This window comes from Bos javanicus, chromosome 9 (assembly GCF_032452875.1).
Source record: "Bos javanicus breed banteng chromosome 9, ARS-OSU_banteng_1.0, whole genome shotgun sequence".
Taxonomy (NCBI): domain Eukaryota; kingdom Metazoa; phylum Chordata; class Mammalia; order Artiodactyla; family Bovidae; genus Bos; species Bos javanicus.
This window is the reverse complement of record NC_083876.1, coordinates 18,508,483-18,526,993: the sequence shown is the minus strand read 5'-3', so window position 1 is coordinate 18,526,993 and position 18,511 is coordinate 18,508,483. Positions and strand designations below refer to the sequence as shown.

General features: G+C 38.5%; 1 long non-coding RNA gene across 1 annotated transcript in view; it reads left to right on the top strand.

The window, feature by feature from the left end:
- LOC133253705 (uncharacterized) overlaps positions 1 to 18,511 on the top strand; it is a 105,025-nt gene that overhangs the window by 13,272 nt on the left and 73,242 nt on the right. Inside the window, exon 3 of the long non-coding RNA XR_009738383.1 lies at positions 9,754 to 9,989. This is a non-coding gene — a long non-coding RNA (uncharacterized LOC133253705). The remainder of the gene's footprint in view (positions 1 to 9,753; positions 9,990 to 18,511) is intronic.

Below are 18,511 nucleotides of genomic sequence, written 5' to 3'. Positions count from 1 at the left end.
CGCTCCTCTGTTTGTGGGATTTTCCAGGAAAGAATACTGGAGTGGGTTGCCATTTCCTACTCTGGGAGATCTTTCTGATCCAGGGATCGAACTCATGTCTTTTGTGTCTCCTGCATTGGTAGGCAGATTCTTTACCACTGTGCCACCTGGGAAGATGCTTCTAAGGATACCCTATAGGGACTAAAATTCAAGACCTTCTGCTGTCTAATTTTGATCTGAGATTTTAAGACTTAAAGTTTTGCCATATCTTTCCCTTTTATACTTCATGGGCTTTTGTTAATTGGTGGTGGAGTAAGGAGCTTCCCCTTGTGAATCACAAGGCATGGGGCAAGAATTCTAGGTTCTCTAGAGGAGTGGGATGGGGGCAGTGGGAGGGAGATTTAAGAAGGAGGGGATATATAGCTGATTCACTTTGTGGTACAGCAGAAACTAACACAGCATTGTAAAGCAATTATACTCCAGTGGAAAAAAAAAAAAAAGAATTCTATGTTCTCTATCATCTGCAAGTGCAGCCTCTGAGCTGTTAGGAATCTTCAACTTGGGGTATCTAAAGCATGCAGCCATATTGACTATAGAGTTTAGACTAGTGATTTTCAAATTTCAGCATGCATCAGAATCACTTGGGGGGCTTATTAAAACATAACTGTTGGTCTTTGTGTTCTCAATTTCTGATTCATTAGCTTTAGGTGGGGTCTGAAATGTACATTTCTAACTAGTTCCCCAAGATATGATGTTGCTGGTCCAGATATCTAGAAATATCCTATAATTGTTATGCTAAAAAGTGTTTAAAATGTAAATTGTCTTCTCTTCATAGAGATTTTGCCACTCAAGAATCTTTTTATTAACCAATATCACATCAAATATGGGTACATTTGACCAGCAGACACAACTCTAAAAAAGTTATTGATAGGGACTTAACACTGAATTTGCTCTCAAACCAAGGTATTTAATTAAAGCATTCATTTGTATGCTTTTTATTTTGTAATCATAAAAGTTAAACTGAAGTATATCTGGGTGAAGTACAAAGATAAGAAAAATCAAGTTTAACAATATAAAACAGATTTTTTTTTTTTTTAGTGATTGAAACTTTTAATCTAAAGGTATTTTTTTCAACTTTACTGAAGTATGGTTGACAAATAAAAATTGTGTTTATTTAGATTGTACCATGGGCTTCCCAGGTGGCGCTAGTGGTAAATAACCTGCCTGGCAATGCAGGAGATGAAAGAGACATGGGTTCGATCTCTGGGCCAGGAATATCCCCTGGAGGAGGGCATGGCAACCCACTCCAGTATTCTTGCCTAGAGAATTCTACGGACAGAGGAGCTTGGCAGGCTACAGTCTGTAGGGTTGCAAAGAGTCAGACATGACTGAACTGACTTAGCACACACACATGCAGGTTGTACAATATATGAGTTTTCTAAAGGTATGTAATGTAGTATAGTGAAATGATGACCACAGTCCAAGTAATTAACACATCCATTACATCACGTGGTTCATGGTGGTGGTTTAGTCAATAAGTCGTGTCTGACTCTTGTAATCCTGTGGACTGTGGCCTGCCAGGCTCCTCTGTCCATGGGATTCTCCAGGCAAGAATACTGGAGTGGTTTGCCATTTCCTTCTCCAGGGATACTGAAGCAAATTTTTAAGAAGAATAAGGCAGCTTTATTTTTTATGTGTTAGTTGCTCGGCCGTGTCCTACTCTTTGCGACCGCTACTGGAATGGCTTGCCATTTCCTTCTCTAGGGGATCTTCCCAATCCAGGGATTTAACCCATGTCTCTTGTGTCTTCTGCATTGGCAGGTGGATTCTTTACCATCTGAGCCATCAGGGAAGTCCAGGTTTACTTTGAGGGACTATATTTTTTATTGGCATCAAAATATACTGTGATCTAATTTGAAAGGGCTACAATACCACTGCTGAAACAATAGTCTTTGCTGAACACTAATGAATGAGACTTGAACATATTTACTCCTAACAAGTCAATGTGCTCAAGAGGTATGTGAATTGATATTAATGACAAACATGTATTAATTGTTTATTATATGCCAGGCATTGTGCCAGATTCTTTCCATGTACCAACTCTTTTCATCCCCATCAGTTCAGTTCAGTCGCTCAGTTGTGTCTGACTCTTTGCGACCCCATGAATCACAGCACGCCAGGCCTCCCTGTCCATCACCAACTCCCGGAGTTCACTGAGACTCACATCCATCGAGTCAGTGATGCCATCCAGCCATCTCATCCTCTGTCGTCCCCTTCTCCTCCTGCCCCCCATCCTTCCCAGCATCAGAGTCTTTTCCAATGAGTCAACTCTTCACATGAGGTGGCCAAAGTACTGGAGTTTCAGCTTCAGCATCATTCCCTCCAAAGAAATCCCGGGGCTGATCTCCTTCAGAATGGACTGGTTGGATCTCCTTGCAGTCCAAGGGACTCTCAAGAGTCTTCTCCAACACCACAGTTCAAAAGCATCAATTCTTCGGTGCTCAGCCTTCTTCACAGTCCAACTCTCACATCCATACATGACCACAGGAAAAACCATAGCCTTGACTAGACGAACCTTTGTTGGCAAAGTAATGTCTCTGCTTTTGAATATGCTATCTAGGTTGGTCATAACTTTCCTTCCAAGGAGTAAGCGCCTTTTAATTTCATGGCTGCAGTCACCATCTACGGTGATATCAGAGCCCCCCAAAATAAAGTCTGACACTGTTTCTACTGTTTCCCCATCTATTTCCCATGAAGTGATGGGACTGTATGCCATGATCTTCGTTTTCTGAATGTTGAGCTTTAAGCCAACTTTTTCACTCTCCAGTTTCACTTTCATCAAGAGGCTTTTTAGTTCCTCTTCACTTTCTGCCATAAGGGTGATGTCATGTGCATATCTGAGGTTATTGATATTTCTCCCAGCAATCTTGATTCCAGCTTGTATTCCTTCCAGTCCAGCGTTTCTCCTGATGTACTCTGCATATAAGTTAAATAAGCAGGGTGACAATATACAGCCTTGACGTACTCCTTTTCCTCTTTGGAACCAGTCTGTTGTTCCATGTCCAGTTCTAACTGTTGCTTCCTGACCTGCATACAGATTTCTCAAGAGGCAGGTCGGGTGGTCTGGTATTCCCATCTCTTTCAGAATTTTCCACAGTTTATTGTGATCCACACAGTCAAAGGCTTTGGCATAGTCAATAAAGCAGAAATAGATGTTTTTCTGGAACTCTCTTGCTTTTTCCATGATCCAGCGGATGTTGGCAATTTGATCTCTGGTTCCTCTGCCTTTTCTAAAACCATCAGGAAGTTCACAGTTTACGTATTGCTGAAGCCTGGCTCGGAGAATTTTGAGCATTACTTTACTAGCATGTGAGATGAGCGCAATTGTGCAGTAGTTTGAGCATTCTTTGGCATTGCCTTTCTTTGGGATTGGAATGAAAACCGACCTTTTCCAGTCCTGTTGCCACTGCTGAGTTTTCCAAATTTGCTGGCATATTGAGTGCAGCACTTTCACAGCATCATCTTTCAGGATTTGGAATAGCTCAACTGGAATTCCATCATCTCCACTAGCTTTGTTCGTAGTGATGTTTTCTAAGGCCCACTGGACTTCACATTCCAGGATTCCTGGCTCTAGGTGAGTGATCACACCATTGTGATTATCTGGGTCGTGAAGATGTTTTTTGTACAGTTCTTCTGTGTATTCTTGCCACCTCTTCTTAATATCTTCTGCTTCTGTTAGGTCCATACCATTTCTGTCCTTTATCGAGCCCATCTTTGCATGAAATGTCCCCTTGGTATCTCTAATTTTCTTGAAGAGATCTCTAATCTTTCCCATTCTGTTGTTTTCCTCTGTTTCTTTGCATTGATCACTGAGGAAGGCTTTCTTATCTCTTCTTGCTATTCTTTGGAACTCTGCATTCAGTTGCTTATATCTTTCCTTTTCTCCTTTGCTTTTTGCTTCTCTTCTTCTCACAGCTATTTGTAAGGCCTCCCCAGACAGCCATTTTGCTTTTTTGTATTTCTTTTCCATGGGGATGGTCTTGATCCCTGTCTCCTGTACAATGTCACGAACCTCAGTCCATAGTTCATCAGGCACTCTATCTATCAGATCTAGGCCCTTAAGTCTATTTCTCACTTCCACTGTATAATCATAAGGGATTTGATTTAGGTCATACCTGAATGGTCTAGTGGTTTTCCCTACTTTCTTCAATTTCAGTCTGAATTTGGTAATAAGGAGTTCATGATCTGAGCCACAGTCAGCTCCTGGTCTTGTTTTTGTTGATCGTATAGAGCTTCTCCATCTTTGGCATACAACCATTTAAAATAGATATTGATGTCCTTATTTTAACAATGAGAAGATTGAGGCTCAGAAATGATTGGCCTTGGTCATATGTCTAGGTATTATTTGTGTGAAATTCTCACTCTCAAGTTTATGCTTCTAATCAGTATTCTATACAGATTTTAGTGCAGGGAGAAACTGAGAAGTCACTGCATTGTCACCTTTTAACAACCTTTCCTCCTTCAGAGAACTCAGTCTTACCCTTCATGTACACCACTTCTAGTACATTTCTAGTCATTTATCTCTATTAAGAGATTTCATTTTTCATTTGCATGTGAGAACATTTACATGAATGTGTTTGTTCTGGCCTTTTAATCTTTTCTTTTTTGTTAATTAAAGGCTCTGTTTCTTATTCAAGAAATTTTAGGCAGTATTATGCAGGAGACTTTTTTTTTTTTTTAACAAAGTAAAATCTTTTTTTTTTTTTAACTCTTTGGCCACACTGTGAAGCATGTGGAATCTTACTTCCCCAACCAGGTGTTGAACCTGTGCCCCCTGCAGTGGAAGAGTGGAGTCTTAACTGTTGGACTGCCAGTTAAGTCCCAAACTAAAATTCTTGTTTCTAAAATCACGAGATTCCTGAGGTTAAGTCTAAAAGCTGACCTGCTAGTGTTACACTATTTGGATTATTTGGATTGTAGGAAAGAAAAAGTAGAATTCTTGGTTCTGTTGCATTCTTTCCTCTGGCCCTGCTCCTGATTAGCTCTGTGAAATTGGCCAAGACACCTGCCCTACTTACATCTCAGATTCCTCATTTACCTTTTATTCTATGCCTTCGTATTTTGGTACTTCTGTAGCATGATCTTCTCTCTGAACACAATGTTTAAAAATCAAAGGGTGAGTGCTTTCAATAATCAAGCTTATCTTATTAGTGAAAAGCAAAGAGACAGTGTTGAGGACTAAAATTGCATTGCATGCATCTTATGTATACCTCTAACTTACTTTATATAGTCCAATTTATTGTGTTTATTTCTTGTTGTAGGGAGATAGTTTTTGTAAGAACTATTCTGTTCTGTTGTTTCTTTTTTTTTTTTTTTCTCACCAAACATTCTATGAACATTACTCTTGAAATGCTTGATCCGAGCTAAGTTGACAAGTGCTTATTTTCCTTCCTGAAGCAAAAGTCCATTAACTCTTCAAAAGGTTTCACACCATAAGATTTCCATTACTCCAAATATTCTCTCTAATTCAGATTGACAGGCTTCCTACTCCATCAAACACTTGATAAAATAGTGTGTTATTTGTGTCTTCAGAAAAGCATGACAAAAAAAGTGTAAAGCAATACATATATAAATTTCACTTCTAGACTAACGAAAACCAAAAAAACAAGAGAAATGAAATTATATGTTCTTTCAGCAATTACTTTATTCATTAATTAAATATTTATTAGAAAAAATTTCTTGACATGTACACACTGCTAAAGCTGGCTTAAAACTCAGCATTCAAAGAACTAAGATCATGGCATCTGGTCCCATCACTTCATGGCAAATAGATGGGGAAAAAGTAGAAACAGTGATAGATTTATTTTCTTGGGCTTCAAAATCACTCTAGTCAGTGACTGTAGCCATGAAATTAAAAGATGGTTGCTCCTTGGAAGAAAAACTATGACAAACCTAGACAGCATATTAAACAGAAATATCACTTTCCTGACAAAAGTCTGTATAGTTTTTTTGAAAACTGAAAAAGCTATGGTTTTTCCAGTAGTCATGTATGGATGTGAGAATTGGACCATAAAGCAGGCTGAGGACTGAAGAATTGATGCTTTTGAACTGTCGTGCTGGAGAAGACTCTTGAGAGTCCCTTGGACTGCAAGGAGATCAAACTAGTCAATCCTAAAGGAAATCAACTCTGAATATTCTTTGGAAGGACTGATGCTGAAGCTGAAGCTCCAATACTTTGACCACCTGATGTGAAGGGCTGACTCTTTGAAAAAGACCCTGATGCTGGGAAAGATTGAGGGCAGGAGGAAAACGGGGCAGCAGAGGATGAGATGGTTAGATAGCAACTCAATGGGCATGAGTTTGCGCAAACTCTGGGAGATAGTGAAGGACAGGGAAACCTGGTGTGCTGCAGTTCATGGGATCACAAACAGTCAGACACAACTTAGCGACTGAACAACAACAATAACAACAATACACTGCCATATTTATATTTATTTATTATTTTTGGGACTTCCCTGCTGAGTTAGATGGTAAAGAATCTGCCTACAGTGCAGGAGACCTGAGTATTTTTGGCTCTGCTGGGTCTCCATTATTGCACGTGGGCTTTCTCTAGTTGCGGAGAGCAGGAGCTACTCTGTAGTTGTGGTGCGTGGGCTTCTCATTGCTGTGGCTTCTCTTGTTTGGAGCGTAGGCTCTAGGTTGTGGGCTTCAGTAGTTGTGGCACAGGCGCTCATTAGTTGTTGCTCGAGGGCCCTAGAGCACGCGGGCTTCAGTAGTTGTGGTGCACAGGCTTTGTTGCTCTGCTGCATGTGGAATCTTCCCAGACCAGGAATTGAACCATGTTCCCTGCATTAGCAGGTGGATTCTTACCCCTGTGCCACCAGGGAAATCCGAATTCAGCATTTATTCAGCACCTACTATGAGTGGGATACTAATGCTGAAAGACTCAGATCATCTTTTATAACTTGAATGTACATGATTTTTACCATGGCTTTCCTGGTAGTTATATAGATATTTTCATCAGGATAAAAAAAAAGTTTATTAAAGTAATTGGAGATAATATTCTCTCCTTGTACTGTAGTCTCATTGAACACCTCACTCTCAAGGCCTCACCTTCCACATGCATGGCAGTTTATCAAAGCATTTTCCTAAATGAAGACAGTTTCCTAAATGGAACTCCAGTACCAGTGGCTAATAATACTTTCCGAAATATTACATTTATTTCATTTCATATGTATACACGTGTTTCATTTAAAAAATAAAGCAACTTCTAAAATCCTCTTGTTCTGTCTGTTCTTCCCTCCCCTGCCTCAATTACTGACCTTTTCCCTGTCTCCATACATTTGCCTTTTCCAGAATATCATATAAGTCGAGATCATACAAAACCTATTCAGATTGGCTTCTTTCACTTAGTAATACCCATTTAGATGTCTTTCTCTTTTTTTGGCTTGATAGCTCATTTTATTTTAGTGCTTAATTATATTCCTCTGTCTGAATAGACCACAGTTTATCTTTCCATTCACCAATTGAAGTACATCTTGGTTGCTTTCAAGTTTGGACAATTATAGAAAAGTTACTGTAAATGTCTGCACAGGTTTTAGTGTGGATTTAAGTTTTCAACTCCTTGGGTAAATATCAAGTAGTGCATTACTGGATTGTATAGTAAGAGTATGCAGAGTACAACTAAGTTGTCACATCTGATTCTGTTTTATCAATAAAATATCAATAAAAGAGTGAAGGAAGATATTGGACATTTATCAGTAAATTGTATTCACCTTTTACTAAGTGATTTCCTGGAAGCTTAGCTTTGGAGAAGGCAGTGGCACCCCACTCCAGTACTCTTGCCTGGAAAATCCCATGGACGGAGGAGCCTGGTGGGCTGCAGTCCATGGGGTCGCTAAGAGTTGGGAACGCCTGAGCGACCTCACTTTCACTTTTCACTTTCCTGTATTGGAGAAGGAAATGGCAACCCAATCCAGTGTTCTTGCCCGGAGAATCCCAGGGACGGGGGAACCTGGTGGGCTGCCATCTATGGGGTCGCACAGAGTTGGACACGACTGAAGCGACTTAGCAGTAGCAGCAATAGCAGTAGCTTAGGAATATTAAGTACTTTAATTTAGATTTTACTTGGGGGATTGAAGAAGCGTTGGCTCTTCAAAATCGAAGTTATTACATCAAGTTTTTTTCTTACATTAAGTTGTTTGCTATATAAAAAGGGAGTTGTAATATATTCTTATTAAAACTGCCTCTTCTGTCACAGTGTTGTATTGTTTAATATGTAATCGTTAAAATATGCGTTACGCATTGTGTAAGAAAGGTGAATTTATAGTAAAATAAAATTTTCCTAATTTTTTCCTGATTTCCTTTTTTCAGGTGAATCTACTGTCTTATGTCTTAGTGATAATCACTGTTGTGGTTCTTATGAATGTAAGAGATGTGCTTGCTTAGCTACCTAAGTGTAAGAGTGAGATAGGCACTCAGGAGTCAGTGGTGAATCATTTGAGTCATTTACAGTTTGGTGTGAATGTGCTTATTACATCCTTCTCTCAAAGAAGATTTTTATAATGCATGAAACAGGGCGTTGGGACAACCCTGAGGGATGGGATGGAGAGGGAGGTGGGAGGGGTTCAGGATGGGGGGCACATGTATACCCATGGCTGATTCATGTCAGTGTATGGCAAAACCACTACAATATTGTAAAGTAATTAGCCTCCAATTAAAATAAATTAATTAATTAAAAAAAAGAGATGAAGAAGATCCTGGATATCTTTAAAGGGTAAATGGAAGGCAGTTGAAGTGGTAGGTAGAACTGAAGACAAACTTCATCTTCTTTGTAATTTTATTTTATTTACAGTTTGTAAACAAACTGTACTAGAATGTTTAGAGAAGGCAGTGGCACCCCACTCTGGTACTCTTGCCTGGAAAATCCCATGGACGGAGGAGCCTGGTGGGTTGCAGTCCACGGGGTTGCTGGGAGTCGGACACGACTGAGCGATTTCACTTTCACTTTTCACTTTGATGCGTTGGAGAAGGAAATGACAACCCACTCCAGTGTTCTTCCCTGGAGAATCCCAGGGATGGGGGAGCCTGGTGGGCTACCGTCTATGGGGTCGCACAGAGTCGGCCACGACTGAAGCGACTTAGCAGCAGCAGCAGCAGACTAGAATGTTAGTTTTGTTGGAGTCTGCCATTAAACCATTAGGTAACAAAGTGATTTACAAATTCTGAATTTTCAAAAAGAATATTTTAAAATATAGTTTTGATTATTTTGAATTCTGCTCAGTGTCTCTGCATAGTTCAGTCTGCATCTGCCTATTTTGATGTTTTGAATAACCTTGCCTTTCTGATTATTTAAATATTTAACTCTGGTTTATGTCTTATAGCATCGTAACCAGAATTCTTGTCATTCATGCTATTTTTTTTTCTGCTTTCAAGCATTCTTTACTGTAGATTTTTCTTCAGAAATTTTGAAAGTACTTTTAAGGTAAAAATGGAATTCTTTTGTTTTAACTTTTTATTTTGGAAAATTTAAGACATATATCAAAGTAGATAGACTATCATAGTGTATATCCATGTACCATCACTCAGTTTCAACAGTTACCAACTCATGCCAATGTTATTTGTTTTTACCTTCACCAGCTTCCTTTGTCATATTCTTTTGAGGCAAAAGCCAGGTATCATATAGTTTCATCCACACTTATTTCTCTAGTAGTGACCAAGTATTTTTAAAAATCATGATGAAGTCATGATTTAAATATATTTGATGTCTTTTAGGGCTTCCCTGGTAGCTCAGATGGTAAAGAATATGCCTGCAATGCAGGAGGCCTGGGTTTGATCCCCGGATTGGAAAGATCCCCTGGAGAAGGAAATGGCTTACGCACTCCAGTATTCCTGCCTGGAGAATCCCATGGACAGAGAAGCCTGGAGTGCTATACAGTCCGTGGGGTCACAAAGACTCAGACACGATTGAGTGACTAAGCACAATGCATGATGTCTCCTAGTCTACTATGGTAAGTATCTTTACTGATGCTTACATTGTTCTGTATTTGACTGGTTGGTGCCTCTCTTTGGGTTTCCGAGCTCTTTTGATTAGTAGTCCCCCTTTTCAGAGTTTTTGATCATTTCCTTTCTATCTGTTATAACAAAATGTCCAGACTCATCTTATACATTCCCTACTCTATACTTTTGGTCAGTTTTTCCTTCACTGAATTCTTTATAGTGAGGAATGGAATTTCAAAACAAGAATTTGGGTGGGAAGGCTGCTCTTTGTTCAAAAAGACTTTCATTTTAATACTTACAAGCTTTACTTTTTATATATTCTGTATTATAATATTTATTTTACATATTTGTGTGTAAATGAATTACTGTATTCTATTATGTGAAGCCACGATGTATACTGTGAACTACCTAGTTAATGATAGTTATTTTGAAAAAAATCACCTAAAATATTAAATGTCTGTCAGATAAAATATCCATTTCAAATATGCTATGTTCTTCAGTATCCCAAGGAAAATTGGAGTCTTCAAAGAAAATTAATGGAATCTTCATGTTTAGACTCTAAAGATGGGTTTCTGTGCTGGCTCACTTGGTAAAGAATCTGCTTGCAGTGCAGAAGACCCAGTTTCAATGCCAGTGCTGGAAATATCCCCCGGAGAAGGGAATGGCTACCTTCTCCAGTATTGTTGCCTGGAAAATTTCATGTACAGAGAAGCCTGGTGGACCACAGTCCATGGGGTCTCAAAGAGTTGGATGTAACTGAGTGACTTACACTTTGTATTCCTCTTAATTAATTTTTCCTGTTGGCAGTTATGCATAGTTTTGTGGTATCACACTGTTCTTCATAACTTCTGTTATGATCTGGACATCATTATTATCTTGCTGCCTTACCAGCACCCAGAATTCTGAAGAACTGGTTTGAGGCTCAGAGCGAGGCAAGTTTGTTTGAATAGTAGGGAGGAGATACGAGGAGTAGTGGCAAAGATGGTGATACAGTCTTAAGTTGCTTCTCTGTGGGTCTGGTGTCTGAGCCACACTGGGGAGTTCTCTGCACCTTCTCCTCTTTCCCTTATCCTGTCCAGTGCTAAATGAGATGTAGAAGCAAGTAAACACTAAAATATAAAGAGATGATGAAGTAGTTGGCATGGAATGGAAGTCAAAACAGTGCTGCTCCCTGGCCTTGTGTCTAGGGTAGGTTAGTCTCTCCAAGTTTGAGATTGCACTCTTCATCCCATTACTCTGTAATATTTTTTTAGACCATTTATACTATATGTGTATACAGTACCACATACTTTTTGAAAAATTATTTGTGGTGTATCTTCTTTTTTCTAAAGTTCCATGAGAGCAGGAACCTTTTCCACTACTGACTCCTCAGTGCTTTGAATAGTGTTTGGAACAGAGTGAGTGCTCAATAAACATTTAATGAAGTATTGCTGAGTTTTTGAGAAGACAAAATAAGATAGTGAATGTAGAAAGTTTAGCATTATGCCTACTATTCAGTGAGTGCTTGATAAATATTTTTAAAAGATTCTGGAGAACATACTTTCCATTTTGATTTGTCATAGCTTTATAAATCTAGCTTATGACTTACAATAGTTAATAAATATTTTTAGTAAATGAATGGAAGGGTGAAATAAATGAATACTAGTGTTGCTATTGGAGCTGATTTTATAGAAGCAGTTCAGTTCAGTTCAGTCACTCAGTCATGTCTGACTCTTTGCAACCCCATGGCCTGAAGCACGCTAGGCTTCCCTGTCCATCACCACCTCCTGGAGCTTGCTCAAACTCATGTCCATTGCGTCGGTGATGCCATCCAACCATCTCATCCTCTGTTGTCCCCTTCTCCTCCTGCCTTCAGTCTTTCCAGCATCAGGGTCTTTTCCAACGAGTCAGTTCTTTGCATCATATAGCCAGAGTATTGGAGTTTCAGCTTCAGCATCAGTGCTTCCAATAAATATTCAGGTCTGATTTCTTTTAGGATGGACTGGTTTGATCTCCTTGCAATCCAAGGGACTCTCCAGAGTCTTTTCCAACACCACAGTTCAAAAGCATTAATTCTCTGGGGCTCAGCTTTCTTTATAGTCCAACTCTCATATCCATACATGACTACTGCAAAAACCATAGCTTTGGCTAGATGGACCTTTATTGGCAAAGTAATGTCTCTGCTTTTTAGTACGCTGTCTAGGTTGGTCATAGCTTTTCTTGCAAGGAGCAAGCTTCTTTTAATTTCATGTGTGCAGTCACCATCTGCAGTGATTTTGGAGCCCCAAAAATAAAGTCTCTCACTGTTTCCATTGTTTCTCCATCTATTTGCATGAAGTGATGGAACTGGATGCCATAATCTTGGTTTTCTGAATGTTGAGTTTTAAGCCACCTTTTTCACTTTTATATAATAATTTTATATATTTTATTTATATATAAATAAAATATTCATATATTTTGTAGAATAAGCAAATGATATTTAGAAATATAGAAAGATGTCCCATTGTTGATCCAGACGTCTGATATTTTTCTAAGTTTAATCAGTAGGTCATTATAAATAATAGGAGCAATCCCTTTATAGTGAACATATTTTCCCCTTTATAACAGTAACTTTTCCATATACACGTTTCAGAATTAAAAAAATTATATCTGAATTGTGTTGCTTCTTCTTGTTTACTATTTATACTTATTGGTTTTTTCCCTAATGGATTGCATTATTTAATGAATAGAGGACAGCAAACTCATTTTAAAAAAATTATTTCTTTATTTAAAAAATTATTTTTGGCTGTCCTGGATCTTCATTGTTCTGTGTGGACTTTCTCTAGTTTTTAGAGAGTGGGGCCTACTCTCTAGTTGTGATGTGAGAGCTTTTCATTGGTGGCTTCTCTCGTTGCAGAGTACGGGCTCTAGGTGCATGGGCTTCAGTAGTCGCGTCTTGAGGGCTCTAGAGTGAGGGCTCAGTAGTTGTGGCACAGGGGCTTAGTTGCTCTGAAGCATGTGGAATCTTCCCGGACCAGGGATTGAACTGGTGTCCTCTGCATTGCAAAGTGGATTCTCAACCACTGGACCACCAGGGAAGCCCCAACTCCTTTTGCCTTAGCACATTTTCCCATTTTGGCTTATCCAGGGGAAAAAAAGACAATATAAAACAAACATTTGTGCATTTGTGGATCAAATTAGCTATAATAAATGAGGTCCTTCTCATTCTCCTTATAGAAAAGCTCCAGTAGATCTAGAATCTCTGTTTCAAAGTACGGCCAATACTTACGGATGTGAATGGAAGAGGGGTCGGGTGATTCCCTCAGTATTTTTCAGTTGTCAGACTACTTGGTTGCTTATAGAAGCCTCAAGCTTGCTTATAAAGGTAAGATTTCATTGGTGGAAGATAGGATCATTAGAATCCTTACTCCTAGTTGAGTTAAGATGAAGGGAGAAATAATTTACATTGAAAGAGAATACTTCAAACTAGTTGTCCTGTGGTCCTGAAGATTGTCCTGCCACTGTAACCTGAATGGAGACTGATGATACTGATCAAATTAAAAACTTAGGTATATCATATGACAGCGTAAGCAAAGTGAAAGAGAAGCCACAGACTGGAAGAAGATAAATACAGTGTATATAATAAACAAATGAGTAGTATTTAGACTAAGTAAAGAATTGTTTTTTAAAAAACTAATTAAAAAAAAAGTTTTTTTTGGCTGTGCTGGGCCTTTGTTGCTGTGCGGGTGTTTCTCTAGTTGTGGTGAGTGGGGGCTGCTCTCTAGTTGCGGTGCACGGGCTTCTCATCCTGGTCGTATCTCGTTGCGGTGCACGGGCTCTAAGGTGTGAAGGCTTCAGTAGTTGCGGCATGTGGGCTCAGTAGTTGCGCCTGCTGGGTGAAGTTGTAGACATGCATGCCCTTCAACCCCTCAATTCCACTTTTAGGTCTAAAACACCCTAAAACAGTGCTTCTGCAACTTCAAGAAGGAAACAAATCAATTAGGAATGTTGCTAAAGTGCAGGTTGGGATTCATCAGAGGGAGCCTGAGATTCTGTTTCTAAAGAGCTGCCTCCTGGTCCTTAGACAACACTTTGAGTAATCAGACAAGATCCCAGAGCAGTGCTATTCAATATTCCAGATTTCTGAGATAATGGTAATGTCCTCTGCGCTGTCCAGTAACTACTGAGTACTTGAAATATGGTAAGTGCAGGTGAAGAACTACTTATGATTGAAGAAGCACAAGCTGGAATCAAGATTGCCGGGAGAAATATCAATAACCTCAGATATGCAGATGACACCACCCTTATGACAGAAAGTGAAGAGGACTAAAAAGCCTCTTGATGAAAGTGAAAGAGGAGAGTGAAAAAGTTGGCTTAAAGCTCAACATTCAGAAAATGAAGATCATGGCATCTGGTCCCATCACTTCATGGGAAATAGATGGAGAAACAGTGGAAACAGTGTCAGACTTTATTTTTTGGGCTCCAAAATCACTGCATATGGTGATTACAGCCATGAAATTAAAAGACACTTACTCCATGGAAGAAAAGTTATGACCAACCTAGATAGCATATTCAAAAGCAGAGACATTACTTTGCCAACAAAGGTCCATCTAGTCAAGGCTGTGATTTTTCCAGTGGTCATGTATGGATGTGAGAGTTGGACTGTGAAGAAAGCTGAGCGCCGAAGAATTGATGCTTTTGAACTGTGGTGTTGGAGAAGACTCTTGAGAGTCCCTTGGACTGCAAGGAGATCCAACCAGTCCATTCTGAAGGAGATCAGCCCTGGGATTTCTTTGGAAGGAATGATGCTGAAGCTGAAACTCCAGTACTTTGGCCACCTCATGCGAAGAGTTGACTCATTGGAAAAGACTCTGATGCTGGGAGGGATGGGGGGCAGGAGGAGAAGGGGACGACAGAGGATGAGATGGCTGGATGGCATCACCGACTCGATGGACATGGGTTTGAGTGAACTCTGGGAGTTGGTGATGGACAGGGAGGCCTGGCAACCCACTCCAGTGTTCTTGCCTGGAGAATCCCAGGGACGGGAGAGCCTGGTGGGCTGCCATCTATGGGGTCACACAGAGTCGGACACAACTGAAGCGACTTAGCAGCAGCATCAGGGAGGCCTGGCGTGCTGCAGTTCATGGGGTTGCAAAGTGTTGAACACGACTGAGCGACTGGACTGAGCTGAACTGAATTAAATTTAAATAACCACATATAGCTAGTGACTGTCATGCTGAACAATGCAGCCTATAGCATATCCAGGGAACTTGTTAACAATATAAACTATCAGACCCAGTCTCAGACCTGCTAAATCAGAACCTGCATTTTAACTAGATGCTCAAATGATTTATATGCACATTAAAGTCTGAGAAGCACTGTCTGGAGAAATTTCTGCTATTCAAGAGTCATACATTAGAATATGTTTCAGCATGTTAGTAGTGTGACAATGGACAAACTGTGGTGCTGTTTAATATACAGCAGTTAAAATGAATTATTTGCATGAACATGGATAAACCTTGCAATAATATAGTATCAAATAAAAAAACTATCTTTATCTGAGAAAGATACATATATTATGATACTATTTTTATAAAATTTAAACATAAAAGAACCCATATATGTATATTGTTTGGAGATTTATACATATATGGTTAAATTATAAAATCTTTTATGGAAATGATGAGCAACGATTTTTGGACAGCTCCATTCATTTTGAGAGGGTTGGTAAGAATGGGAGAGTTAATGGAAGAGGAAGAATGCTGAAGACTTTAATTGTATTTTTGATGTTTTAGTTAAGCTAGGTAATGGATATGCAAGTGTTTATTACTCTCTGTACCTTGTTGTTTATCTGAAAAATATTTTGTATATCTCCACCCTTAGTAGTTAAAATTTAATTTTGTATTGTTGGTCCATTCTGAGTTTGGTGATTCTGTGGGTCATCATAAAGTTGAAGAACCTTTCTGTGAAATTTCAAAGTCACTGAAGTTCTCTAATTTTTCAAGCTGAAAAATGTCTTATTTGCAAACGGATTTAGATGAAAATGATCCAAATTTGGATGAATGCCTTAAAAACTGCTCATATAGTTGATTTCAAGCCTTTTTGCTTTGAGGTTGGTAACAACCCCCAAATACAACAGATGTATTAGTCCTGGAAGCACTTTTTTAAAAACTGCTGATTAGCACAGAAATACCAAGAGCTTAATATGTCCACTGCTTGATTTTATTAGATGTTTATACCCGCAGACCTTGAAGAATAGGGCATCAGGGAGGATTTCTGCTTTATTTTCTTTCAGTGTTTCAGCGATCAGTCCCTCAGATAATTTCTTGGTGCCGTGGCTATTATAAATTATCACCTTTGTATTCTGGAGTTACAGAAAATATCACTTATATTCTAATTCCCTTTGAAATTGACTCTTGGTTTGGAATACAAATCTCTGTTTTGAACGCATTCAATCTGACTATATTGTTTGCTTGATTTCATCTATTGCTATGCTTTGAAATTCTTTGTCTGTATTAGAATCGTCTGGTGATTTTTTTTTTTTTTAAATCATGGACTCAAATTTTAAAGATTCTGCTTTAATTGATCTGGTACTTAAAAAAAGAGTCCTTAGGAGATGCAAATTTGTAGCCATGTTGAGAGGCCCTGATTTCCTAAGATGTGTTTTCTTTGTTGCTCAGTATTTATTAACATTCCATCTCTGAATTCCTACATCTGCGTCCCTTAACACTGTGAGCGTCAAATATTCTATAAGGAAAAAGTCCTTTAGAAAAAGGATGGCATCAAAATAGAGTTTTCTCAATCTAGTCCTCTGGAATGAGTACTCAATTTAGAAAGTTCAGGCTATCCCTGCAAAACAGAATTTGAGGAATGATTCAGTTTATTTAGTAAAAATATTGCTAGCTCTAGGAAACTAAGAGAGCCTTGTTTGGCTTTAGGCCTATTTGGTTTAAATTGACTAAGTAATTAAAGGTGATTTAACAGTGATTTGTATAGGTACTTTTTTCTTAGGAAACCGGGCTTAAAACTGATGTTATGTATATGTGTTCCTGTATGTGTCACTGTCTTAGCAAGAAGTATCACTATTTAATTATATCACTATAATTAAACTTTGTTCAGTTTTTATGTGATTTATTACTGTTTGTGAAAGAGTTATTTTATTTATGTTCCCTTGTAAATTTGTTGGTCAGTTTTTATAGTTTTACTGTACAATGAAGCAAACTGTTAAGAATATATTCCTGTATGTTCATTGTCATACTTATTTCTTTATATGAAAGAAATTACTTAAAACTCGGAAGGCGAGTCTGTGGGACAATTAGTTTTCTTTTTTTCTGAAACAGCTAGTACAATGTGATCTTTTCTGTATTACACTTATTCTTTTGAATATTTTTATTTTGAAGGGAAAATCTGTGACTCCCACCTTCTCTACCACCATCCATAACTGTTGCTAAAGTTAAGTAAACATCAAGTGGTCGAACAGTTAAGATCTTAATAATTATCACTTGGATGTTGAAGAACTGATTGAATATATTAATATTCCTAGATTTTGCATTAGGATAATTAACAGTCTAACAAACGTTATTGATACAGAACCTAATTTGTGGAAGAAGTTTTTCCTTATAGGATAAAAGACCTGGAGGGATTGTACATCTTCACCCTCTTTTTCTGGCAACTGAGGATCTGAACTATGTTAGTTAGCATTCAGTTTTTATTTTTTGATATTGTTTTATTTTAAAAGGTAATGCCCACTTTGACAATCCAGCAAGATACAGAGAAGAAAATGAAAATCACCCATCATTCCATTAGGGTTGACTCTTAATAGATGTCTAGAAATGGAAGTTAGTTCCTGGCTTGATTTCAGGGGTTATTCTGTTGAAAGTGATAGATTCTTCTTGTTAGTATCATTTTTATTCCAATTTTGAGTTTTTCCTCACTGAGAACAATAGCCTAATTTCCTCTTGAAACACCTTAAATAATTTCAAAGAATTTAAACATAACACTCATGTATGTTCTGTGTGAAATGAGGCAAATCCATTCAGTCTTTGCTCCTAATACTGATATTTCCCATCTACTGGGCAAATTTGTTCATCTTTTGGATCTTTCCAGTTTCTCTCAAAATCATTTAAATTTGTAGTATAAATTATGATAGGAAACAAGCCTGTGAATAGAAAAAGATGAGTCAGCAGTATTCCAGTAATTTGTGTCTCTTCAACAGTCCTACAGATTTTTCAGAATTCAGCTGAAAATCTACCTTGCTTTCCTTCGCTGAAGTCCTCATGGGGTCTAGTACATTCATCTTTGTGCGTAAGTTTTGGAGATCTTCAGGACCCAGGGAGTTTATCTTTGTAATATTCAGTTGTATGACCTCTGCTCTATATCCCTTAGCGCTCTAAAATTCAGCTGGTTTTGTATTGATTTGTTCTTGTAAATGACTCTGTGTCCTTTGGGTCTTTCATTTGTTTTTTTCTGAAGGACAAGTAAGCTCATTTTAGGGTCATGGGAGGAAAGGGGCAAGTCAAGTTTTCTGTTTCTTTAATATTTTTCTTGTTCCCCTTTCTTAACTCCCATGAGCTAG